This window comes from Puma concolor, chromosome E2, assembly GCF_028749965.1.
Source record: "Puma concolor isolate L17-30 chromosome E2, mPumCon1.1.hap2, whole genome shotgun sequence".
In the NCBI taxonomy this organism is placed as follows: Eukaryota; Metazoa; Chordata; class Mammalia; order Carnivora; family Felidae; genus Puma; species Puma concolor.
This window is the reverse complement of record NC_141681.1, coordinates 42,929,837-42,941,495: the sequence shown is the minus strand read 5'-3', so window position 1 is coordinate 42,941,495 and position 11,659 is coordinate 42,929,837. Positions and strand designations below refer to the sequence as shown.

General features: G+C 59.1%; 1 long non-coding RNA gene across 1 annotated transcript; it reads left to right on the top strand.

Moving 5' to 3' along the window:
• The first annotated feature begins 5,954 nt into the window (after positions 1–5,954).
• On the top strand, positions 5,955–11,283 carry LOC147573514 (uncharacterized). The gene is made up of 3 exons (XR_015244838.1): positions 5,955–6,181; positions 7,148–7,253; positions 10,688–11,283. It is a non-coding gene; the product is annotated as an uncharacterized LOC147573514 (long non-coding RNA).
• The last annotated feature ends 376 nt before the right edge of the window (positions 11,284–11,659 follow it).

The following is an 11,659-nucleotide window of genomic DNA, read 5'->3' as shown; positions in this document are numbered from 1 at the left end:
TGTGTGCGTGCATGTGTGTGTGTGTGCACATAAGCACAAACACATCCGTTCCCTTGTCGGTGAGCCACAACCATTTACCCACCATCCCCTCATCCAAAATTCTCAATGGCTCCCCGGGGCCCAAGTCCTCTGCCGGTCACTGCCTGGCCTGGCCCAGCCCTTCTCCGTGCTCACTCATTCTCCCCTCAAGCCCCTCACAGCAGCCAGGCTGTCTTCCCCACCGGCCCTGTTCTTCACTCACACTTTCTGTGCAGACTGAGCGGTGTGTGTACCTGTGGCTATTGTGTGTTTGTGGCATCTTCCCTGCGTGGTCTGAGCAGGGTGTGAGAATATGTGAATGAAGAAGAAAACCCATATAGTGCTGGTTTGAGCAGAAAAGGACTTAACAGGTCTCGTAAAGGCAAAGCCCAGGGCGGTACCAGCTTCACGCACAGCAAGAGTCCATCTGTGGAAATACGTGCTCGTGCGTCAGCTCTGCCCCCCTTTCTGTCCCTTTGTCTTCCGGCAGGCTCCCAGTGACATAGCCACTGGCTCGCATTCCCCCGTTTTGCCACTTTGGACAAAGGAAACAATTTTTCCCAGTATTTCCAGCAAAAGTCTCAGGGCTGACACCCATTGGCCATGGGCAGGGCACATGACCTACTTCTGGAGCCCCGGGCTATAGCGGCCCTGCCTAAACAAACCATGTGACCTGACAAAGGGCAAGGGCTGGTTCCCCCAAAGAACACCGGGGCTTCCCTAGAGGCAGGAAGTGGATGCTGGCCAGCCAGGAATGCAGGAGCCCACCAGATGACTGTCCATGAGTCCCTGGGGTGGGATGGGACATGCACCGTTCCTGTCCTCAGTCACTCCAAGCCCAAATGGGGTCCAGAATCCTGGAGCTGGCAAGCCCTGGGATACCTGTCCAGTTTTTTCTTATACAGATGGAGAAACCGAGGCCGAGAGAGTCAGGGCACTGGCCAAGGGTCACACAGCCAGTTCGGGCAAAACTGGAGCTAGAATGTGAGCCTTTGACAGATGATCCTGACTGTCACCAGGGCTGCTCCATGCAACTGGAACCACTTACCTGGCCTGCACCGCCCCCCCCCCCCCCCCCCCCGCCCCAGAGTCTGACACATCACACATAGCCCAGACATCAGAGTCCATAAGAGTGACGTCAAGTCCCGCTCCGGCCACAGAGGTTCGGCATTGATGGGCTGTGCCGAGACCTTGGCTGAGACACTCTGTTGGCAAATTTCCATCCAAGAAGAGATGCTGGCCTTCAAGGCTGGGGGTGGGAGGTGGGTACAGACAGAAAAGGTGCTGGGGTGGGCACAGGTGGGAGGTTGACCTGGGGCAAGGTCAGAGAGGCCCACGCGTGCAGACTGCTCCAGTTCGGCAACTGAGGAGGGGGAAGGAGGCCTAGACCACAAGGCCCGAAAAGGTCAAGGGGCAGAGAGGCCATGAGGGGCCCAGCAGGCTCCAGCAGGCTGCGGACGCTTGGCCAGAAAGTCCTGTTTACTCAGAGGCCCACGAGGTCAAGGCCCAGGCCCAGGGTTAATTATTAACGGCCTCCCAACTCGTGGCTGCTCAGTGTGGTGTGGGCCAGAGACCGGCACCACCCCCACCCCCATCCCCGCTGCTGCCCAGCGCAGGGAGAGCCCTGGAACCCTCCCCTGGCCTCAGCCTCACAAGGCACTGAGTCTCTGCAGCCCCCAGGGACTCTTGTGCCCTCCTTCCCAGCTCAGGGCAGGCCTGTGCCCGGATCCTGGGGGCACCAAGGCGGGCAAAGGTGGCGGGGGGGCAGGTTCCTGTTCACCTCCCACAGCCCGGCGTCTGGGTTATCACACACAGCTGCGGTGGGAGAGGGCAGAGGAAACCTCTTTCAGAAGGAGAGTGCGAGGGGTCAGGGGGAAGCCTGTTTTGCTGGCAGGGGAGAGATTTGGTGGCAGTGCTGTTGGGGACGGGCACCGCAGGCCTGAGCTCATGGGGGCCCGGACTGCGAGTTCTCTGGGGACCCCCCATGGGGACCATTGCTTGTGCTGACCCTGCTCAGGGACAGCTGAACTCCAAGCCATTGGCCGGTTCCCACCACCTCCCAGAGGAGCAGGGCAGGCGGCTCCCTGTGCCCTGGGGACAGTTTCTTCCCTCTCCAGAGAGCAGGTGCTGACAGAAGAGCTGTAGCTTATTAGCAGCCTTTGGGCTGCAAATCCCCACTTTGTCCTGAAGATTAGGCCTTCTCCCAGGGCTGGCTCACTGGCAGGCTGGCTGCCCACCTTCTCCAGTTCCCTTCCGGGTCTGGAGCCCCACCCCTAATGCTTCCCGGCCCCAGGGCAGCCTTGCCCTCAGCCTGACCCAAGATGGGGGGGGAAGGAGGTTGGGGGGGGGACACTAGGAGTGTTGGGCTCCACAGCTCCTCAGGGGACCGTGTTGAAGCCCAGGTGTTGGCTCAGCAGGTCCACAGAGCCCAGGACTCTGCATTTCTCACAAGCGCCCGGTTGAGCCAAGGCTCCAGGTCCTTCTGGAAGAGCCAGTGTTTCAGACGGCCTCCGCATGACGGAGCCTTCCTTGGACTTTTCACTCACTCTTAGAGTGACACCAGCAGCCTGGAAAGATTTTCATGTTATCTGCCGAGGCTTTGGGGGATGGGGCCCGTGCAGGGCAAGAGGATCCGAATAACCTGGCCGAGGCTGGTGGGGGAACCAGGGCAGCCAGTGCCTGGGGAGGTAGGAGGGTCCTCCTTTGCTTACACCTTTCTGTCCGCAGGGAGCGCTGGCCTCCCCTTCACAGCTGTAACGGGGGCCTCCGGACCCAGACCCCCTCAAGCTACGAGGCCCAGGTCGGGGAGCATTAGCGAAAGGCTTGAAGCGTGTCCCGTGGGCTTGCTCATGGGAAAGCCTTTCTGTAGCCGCCTCTGGAAACCCGGCCCAGGTGGGCACACGGCCCGGTGGCCTTGGGCACCGCAGAGCACTGCACGACCCAGACCCTTCAACGTCCACTCAGGACACAATTGTTCCCTTTTCAAGGCACCACTTCTACCCAACCAGGAAATCCTGAAAGAAGGCTGCCTGTCCCTCCCTGAGTCAACACTCACAGAGAAGGAGGGTGAGGGAGCTGGAAAACAGGCCCCGGAACTCTCGGAGCTCTTGGAGCGGAAGGGCCACCCCAGCCCCAGGAGTGCAGGCCACACGCACACACGCTCACAAGCACAGATGTGCACACAGGTGTGCACACTCATCGCACACCCGTTGTCACACGCGCACACACGGACGTATGCACGCACGCGTACTCATTGGCCCCCCACACGCACGCAGGCACAGAGGTGCACGCACACACAAGCGCCCACATCGTCACATGTACCCACATGTACACATTCACAGTCACACGTATGCACACAGACACATGCACACACAGGCCTTCCTGCTCCCAGGAACCACTGGGAGGCCCAGAACTGCCTGAGCCGTGCCCTCACGCATGCACGCAGACACGGACCCACCTACGCGCATACTTTGCTCTGCCAGGCTGTGGCCTTCACGTTGCTTGGTGCCCTCTGTTGTAGACACCATCCACACAGCACCCCGGAGCCTACTCCTGGCACCCCCAGAAGTCTGAGACCAAGACTGGGTCCTCAAACCTCAAACCCGGTTCTGTCTTTGGGGCCAGATGCTGCCCAGGTTGTCCTGGTGCCCCTGGAAGATAGGGACTGGGAAGAGGAGAGGCAGTCGCTGACATCCCTCAGCCTGGCCAGGACTGGGCCGGGGTTGGAGGTCCCTGTGGCCCTGCTGTGGGGGTGAGGGGTGCCCATCTCAGACTGGCCCTGGACCAGATGCGGATACCCACTTCCTGTAGGTCTGTGAGGCTAGATGGGCCCTGTGACGGGGGCGGGGGCTGGTGCATGGTGGGCCCTCAATACGGAGTGGTTGGATGGGAGAGCAAAGGCCTGGTGAGGGTGGAGGGGCTCTCCGTCCTCTGGACTGGCTTCTGGGCCCAGGGAGGCCCCCTCCACCCCGCACCCACCTCACCTCCTCCGTGCTGAGAGCCGGGCCCAGGTGAGCCAGTCTGCCTGTGGCTCCTATCTCTCAGCGGCAGGCAGGCAGCCCCGGGACGTGCCCACACATGGCTCCCCCGCGGCTGCACGCCAAGCCAACGCCAGAGTCAGGCCAAGAGCAGCAGTCTCGGGGCCTGCCCACCGCCCACGGCCTGCCCAGCCTTCTGCGCCTGCTCCAGCAGGAGACCTGGCCCTTGACTCCCCTTCAGGGACCCAGACTCCTGTCCACACACCAGCCTCCTGCTGCGTTTGGGGACAGGAGTCTTGCCCTGGCGTCCCCATCCTCAGCTCCTCATACAACAGTGGCAACATCCAGGAATCGTTGCAAACATCAATCTGATCACATTCCCAGGCTGGCCCAGCCCTTCAAAGGCTCTCCAGGCTTTTAGATCTGCTGCCCTTCCCGCAGCAACCCGGAAGGTCCTATGTGGCCTGACTACCCCCCCACCCCCACCCACACCCCCGCCACCATGCTCATTCCTCTGCCCCTTTCTTGGGGGCTGTGGCTCAAGCAGCTTGCTCCTGTTCCAGAACTTTGCACTGTGGTTCCCTCTGGATCTTTGTTGGGCTGGCCCTTTGCCTCTTTTGGGTCCAGGCCCTACGGCTACCTCCCCAGGGAGGCTCTCCTGAAGCATCCCCTGTCACTGCCCAGGTACACTGCCCTGTGCTACATTACGCTCTTCAAAATGGCCCTGCTCTTGGCCTTGCTTGCTTGTTCATCACGCATCTTCCCTGTTAGTTCCACGAGGTGAGAACCTTGCCTGTATCATCCACAACCTGAAGGGGCCTGACTGACAGGTTGGTGGTGGTTTTGACCAGTGTTTGTTGCGTGAGTGAATGGAGGGCCATCCTGAACTCAAATGCCTGAATCTGAGATAGGAATGGCCACCTGTCAGATGTGGGGGCAGGCCTGTTCCAGGCGTGCTGGGGCCTCCTGGAGCCTCCTGGTTCACTCACACCAGACAGGCAGGCTCAGCTGAGTGGGCTAGGGCTAAAGTTAGAATTTGGACCCACACTCTTTGCTCCTGGTGGGATTAGGCTTGGCACCGACTGTCGTCAGCCTGTGCAGAGAGGACCCCTTGTATCTAGTCTCCTGGATTTACTGTGGTCCCATGCTCTGGCAGCTCCTATGTCTTCACCGTTGTCCAGAACATTCTGATGCCTGGAATGTGTCCTGTCTGCCCTGACAATGTTTCCACTCCCCTAAGGTACAAGGCCCACCCTCCCAGCCTCAAAGCCCCCACAGCACACACGACCCCGAGACCACACCCTTAGCCCAGCAGTAATGAGTGCCCATTCCCAGCTTCTAGGCGCTCCCTGGGCTTCTCTTGAGGTTCTCACCACCTTGGACTACTTGAGGGTTGACGAGGGCCTGACCAGAGGTCGGAAAGGTGGGTTGGGCAAGAGGTCAATGAGATAGGTCAGAGGACAGGGGTCAGTCAGGTCTACGGAAGCCCAGAGATGGGAAGGAGTAACTCTGAGCCCAAGAGATAAAGCCTTAGTTAACTGGTTAGTTGGTTAGATAGCAGGTTAGTTAGCTCACTCATTTGTTTGCTCACTCCATTTGTTGTGCACACACCATGTTTGAGCTGGGGGCCCCAAGTAGGACTGACCAGGACCGTCACAGACGGGCTGGGAAAAGCACCCTTGGTCCTCACCCAGGAAACGTGGATTATTAGCCGACCATGGGTCCCAGACCAAATCAGGCTTGCCACCGGGTTTTGCACAGCCTGAGATAAGGTTGACTTTGACATTTTTTAATGGTTAGAAAAAGTCAAAAGAAGAATCGTATCTCATGACACGTAAAAATGATATGAAATTCATAAATAAAGTTTTATTGGAACACAGCCACACCTGGCCACTTAGGTACTGTCTCGCTGGACCCGCCCTGCAGTGGCAGGTGAACAGCCACAGCAGTGACTGAAAGGCCTGAAGTATTTACCATGTGACCTTTACGGAAAAGGCTCCCTGCTCACTGCCTGAACTCTCACCCACCATCCAACTGGCTGAGGGCAAAGTCGTCTCTGCTCCCAGCGCTCTGTTTCCCACTTTGTGAAGTGGGGTGAACAGCGCTGCCCTCAGAGGATTCCAAGGGTGACAGTCCATCACTGGGTGAGGTGGCTGTGCCTTCTCACCCCTCCTTCCTTTGCTCCAGTAAGTAGGAACTGAGCACTTATTCTGTGCCAGGCGTGGGGCTGCCCCAGGATCTGCCCTCAAAGGACACAAACCCAGGGGCATGAGACTGTTTGGGGGTGAAGGGCAGAGTACAGGGAGCCCAGAGGAGGGACAGGAAACTTGGCCTGGAGTGCATGGAAGCTTCCCTGGGAGGAATGAAGCCCCAGCTAAGTTTTTTTTTTTTTAATTTTTTTAATGTGTATTTATTTTTGAAGGAGAGAGAGACAGAGTGTGAGTGGGGGAGGGGCAGAGAAGGAGGGAGACACAGAATCCGAGGCAGGTTCCAGGCTCTGAGCTGTCAGCACAGAGCCCGATGCGGGACTCGAACCCACGAACCGTGAGATCATGACCTGAGCTGAAGTCAGATGTTTAACCGGCTGAGACACCCAGGCACGCCCCAACCCCCACCCCCAGCGAAGTCTTAAAATTTCCATAGAAATTTGCTAGGAAGCCAGGAGCAGGAAAAAGGATTATAGGTAGAGGAAACAGCTTTAACAAAGGTGAGAATGACAGGCCTAGACCCAGTGGGGGTAGTGGGGAGCCAGGAACTCAGGGGCTTTGGGCAATCAGAGGTCACCCCTCATCACCAGCCTGGCTGTGGCTCCAGGCTGGCAAGGGTGCCTGCCGAGGGAAGGATGTCAGGATCTGGCAGGGTGAGGTGGGGCACTGAGGGCAGAGGATGGGACAAACCCAGGATCCCACTCCTGGCGCCCTGCCCACAGCCAGCGTGGGGACCACTGCAATTGGAGGAGACCGCCGGTGGGTGAGGTCTGGGGGCTCAGCTCAGCAGGGTGGGGGCTGCTGAGGCTGGGGCCACCTGGTCCTGCCCCCAGCCCAGGGGATTCCAGGGACCAGGCAGGCTGCCACAGGAGGGGAGTTGGCAACAAAGGCCTATTCTTCAGGGTTTAAAAAAGTTTGAAAACCCATCCAACTTTCTTTTGTTAGATGCTCCGGGATGTTTCCCCTTTGGAGGCGCTCGAGATACCTGGCTGATAAAGGGCAGATTCGTGGAGACTTAATTATGGCCCCAAGCCCTCCGTGTAAACAATCGGTGAGTGTTTGTTCTACTGCTGCCCCTCAGTGCTAATGGGGAGCGCAAACCAGGTGCTGAGTAGTGGGACTCGGTGACCCCGGATTCTTGGGTTCCCCTCCCTGTGGGAGGAAGGCAGCCAGGCCCAGAGTTTGGTGTGTGGCTGCCCAGCTCTGGGTCCCCACACCGCAGACTCCTGGCAACATGCTGCTCGCCTGTGAGGGACGATGATGGCCATCCGGCATTAAAGGAGGTGTCTGGCACTTAGAGAATGCTCGGGAAATGCTGGACAGCAGTGCTGGGGAGGCAGCACTGTCCTGACCTTGACCCTGGCCCCCGCCTCTGGGAGGAAGCATACGGATCCTCAGGTTCATCCCGGACCAGCTAGATGAGCAAGGAGGTTGGTGTGAGTGTAGGTTCTCAGCAGCCTTGTTCACATTTGCCCCCATCCGCAGACCCTGGGTGTTCACAAGTACCCAGGCCTGCCTGGGGCTGCTCCTCTGTCCCCGGGGGATCAAAATAGCCGCTTGAGGACTGCCCTGTGGCCCTTCCCTGGCACATCCCTAGCACATCCCTCCCATGGCTCACCTCGTGGCTGCCTCCCAAGCCCTGGGCCCTGTGCAGAACTGGGCCCCACACCCACCTTAGACTCAGACTAAGGAGTCCCCAGGATCAGGAAAGCTCACTCCCTCATCCTGTCCCCCCCCCCCCCCCAGGGTGGGCTCAGTGACTTGGCAGGACAAAGCTCAGCTTCATTTAGGGGACAAGCTCTGCTCAGGGCACCGGTTGGGAGGAAGGAGACGGTGCCCTCTAGACGTGCACAAAGGCGAACTCACCCAGGGAGACTTGCACACTCACACACACGTGCGTATTCCACAGGACCCCCCACACACTCACCAAGGTAGTCACACACAGGGGCACTCTCAGGCCACGCTCCCACCGCAGCTCGGCTCCTGGTGGGGCCACACGTGCACGTGGGTGTGCAGGTGCACTGTGGACCAGTGTGGTGCTGCCCGTGAGTGCCCAGGTCAAGTTCTGGTACGCCCGGGAGGAAGCAAGGAGAAGGGAAGGGCATGAGATCCTCTGGGTCCTCTGTCTGAGGCAAGAAGGGGATACAGCAACTGTTCAAGGTCACTCCAGTGGGATCCAGCCCACCTTGGCCTTGAGCAGCACTCACACCAGAGGCTCCATCCATCCAAGGAGCTGAAGAGGCTTGGTCAGAGACCCAGTTCACACCTCCACGGCCCTGCCTCATACAGGGGTGCAGAGCCCCTCTCTCCCTCCCTCTGCAGCTGTCTCGGGCTGGGGTGACCAGCCCCCCTACTGGGCCTCCAACTGAGACCAGCAAGCCATTTTGAACCATGATGAGAAGAGGAAGTTCCTGTGGCCCCAAAACAGAAACAGGAAGCTGGGAGGGGCTATATGGATAGGGAACGGGAAGGGGACACAGGCACCCAGCAGATGTACCCAGAACACCCCAGCCTTCCTGGGCCCGACACGCGCAGCCGTGGCTACGTATCTCTGCCTGACCCCGGCACTGCGGTCCTTGTCTGTGCATAGCCACACCCCCCTGAAGGACAGACTCGCTGAGGGTTTCTCAGATGCTGGCTAATTGTCCTCCTGGGTGTGTTCAATTGTCCCAGCTTATCTGGTTCTGTTGAGAGGGCTCCATGCGTCCGCTGGAGACTTCCCATTCACCCAGGCATTTGTGTCTGCCCATGCACCTCTCCCTGGCCCCTGAGGGTTGTCATATAGGAAGGACTCCCTACGGGGCTGGCCTGACTCTTCTCCACCCACCATGTCCGCGTGACCACCCGACCACTCCCCTGATGGAGCACGCGACGGCCTGTCTCCCTGGCCGCAAGTCTGGTGACTCCTAGCCCCGGCTCTGTTTTCCCAGCTTCCCTATCGCCAGCCCCACCCTGACTTGGTCACTACACACAGGACGGTCCCAGCCCCCTCGACAGAGCCAGGATGTCGGGGCTCTGTCGCCTACACACCACTGCCTCCCACTGTGTCCTGGAACAGAAATGTCCCCACCTGGTGCCTTAGTCTCCCCTTCTGCTATGTGGCATGGGAAATGGGGTGTCTGAGAAACATGCAGGGGCCCCGGCCACTGTGCCCCTGAACAGGGGGATGGTGAGTACAGAATCTCACCCCAACCACCAGCAGTGGGGAGCGTCCTGCCCACGCAGGGCCCAGGCTGGGACGGGGGGTGTGGAAGGCAAGAAAGCCGTGCTCACTCAGGGAGGGCCCGGCATGTTGTTCCTCCCGGGTCCAGAGGCTCCTGCAGGGAGACTCTGGGGTGAGTGGGTGGGGGCTGGAGCCAAGGGGCCAGAGCGGCAGATGTCACCAATTTCAGTTCTGCCCCAGCTGGCCTGAGGGAGCTGGGGACTTCCCAGAGTGGGGAAGGACAATCCGGGGGCCAGGCCGCTTGGAGGCAGGGCCGGGCCTTGAGGACCCCTTCCCTGGCCCAGCTGGGTGCTCTGCAGGGGAGGCATCGGAACCCGTGGCGGGTGGGCCTCTCTCCCTGCACCCCCGTGGTAGGTCCCCCCAGTACCACCGCTCGTCAGCTCCAGCCCAAGAGCATGGCAACAGAAGAATTTCTTGGCCTTTTTGTCCCCGCAAATGAAGGCTTTAAGGGTACAGCTGCCCCCGGGGCACCTGAGAAATATTTCCAGGATGAAAGTGGGGGGTGCCGAGTGGATACCTCATCCGATGCCAAAGCACGAGGCAGAAACCACAAGAACCCCCCAAAATGGCTCCATCTTCTAGCTCCTTGAGCTCAACCTCCAAAGAAGGAAAGCGGGGAGTGGGTCGGCAGGCGGGCAAAGCCCCTTGCCTCTGCCCCGGCCCTCCCCTCTGGACCCAGCCAGGCGGGCGGTCAGCACCGGAGCCAGCGGGGAAATGGGCCCCCGGGCGGGGAGAGCATCTGACTGGACCATGTTCTTGGGAGATCAGTTGTGAAACTTGCTTCAAACCCCCAAACCACAAAAACGGCCGATTTTCCCAGCCCTGTTCTCACGTTTCTCAGATCAGCCGAGGACTCTTCAGTATTTCCATCCAAGAGACGCCAGGCCAGCCACCAGCCCCCCGAGGGGGACACGAAAATGGTGCAAGGAGACTTGGGTGCCGTGGAAACCCCTCCCGCGTTCACCCAAAACACGCCGTGCTCACCAATGCGTCTGTAAATGTGGGGTCTGGGAGAAGGGCAAGGCGTGGGCCTGATAAAGAAAACTGGAAATCAGGATAGAGGGACCCAGAAGCTGCTAGGGTTGCCTTGGAAGGAACATTTGAGAGCACCCTTTGCAGGGGAAGACGGTATGTGGCTGGCAGGGGGTGAGAGTCAGTAACTGGGGAAATGCCTTTCAGTTTTAAAAAAGGTCAAAGAGGGGTCCCCTCGTGCCTCCCTGACTCAGTGGACAGAGCACCTGTCTCTGGTTCGCCTCTTTCAGGGCCTGGTGACAACAGAAATGCAAGCTCTCGTCAAGCGAGGACTGATAAGGGGACCCTCAGAGATGAGCAGAACCCGGAGGAGGGACTCACCACTTTTCTCAGCTGGGTGGTGATGATGGCCAAAGCCATCTTTGAACAAGAGAAGCTGCTCGTAGGTGCTTTGGATGACAAGCTGCCTCGAAGCTTCAAAGCCCCGTTCCTGCTGTAGGAAATGCAGACCCCTTGGTCTGGCTTCTCCCGGCCAGAAGCCCATCCACCTCCGCCCCCAGCTGGAGACAAGGTGAGGTCCCTGGGTGCGCCACCTCTGGGCTGGGCTGCCTTCTGTCCTCACCAGCCACTCTGTCTGCGGGCCTGCCCCCTCCATAGCCCGCTGTCCCTCTCCCAGGCCCGGTTCCTCACCCTCACCTGCCACCGTAGCAGCCTGTTTCCAGCTGGAACCTCCCTGAGGCTGGGAGAGACACCCTGACTCACACTAACTTCAGCACTGAATCCGAAAGCAAAACGTTGTGGGAAGAACACCGAGCTTCAACTTCGTGTGCGCTCATCCAATCCTTTCCCTGCGCTATAACTATTCTTTAAAATGCCATCCAAGGGGCGCCTGGGTGGCGCAGTCGGTTAAGCGTCCGACTTCAGCCAGGTCACGATCTCGCGGTCCGTGAGTTCGAGCCCCACGTCGGGCTCTGGGCTGATGGCTCAGAGCCTGGAGCCTGTTTCCGATTCTGTGTCTCCCTCTCTCTCTGCCCCTCCCCCGTTCATGCTCTGTCTCTCTCTGTCCCAAAAATAAATAAACGTTGAAAAAAAAAAATTAAAATGCCATCCAAGAGGTGCTTAATGCTGTGCCGCTGTATTAACCACAGTGCTAGCTAATGCTGGCCGGGACACCATGCACTGGGCCTGAAAGCCACTTGTCATGAGTAGTTACACTGCTAGACTTCTGCCAAGGCCCAGAGAATCCTGCCCCCAGGGAGCCT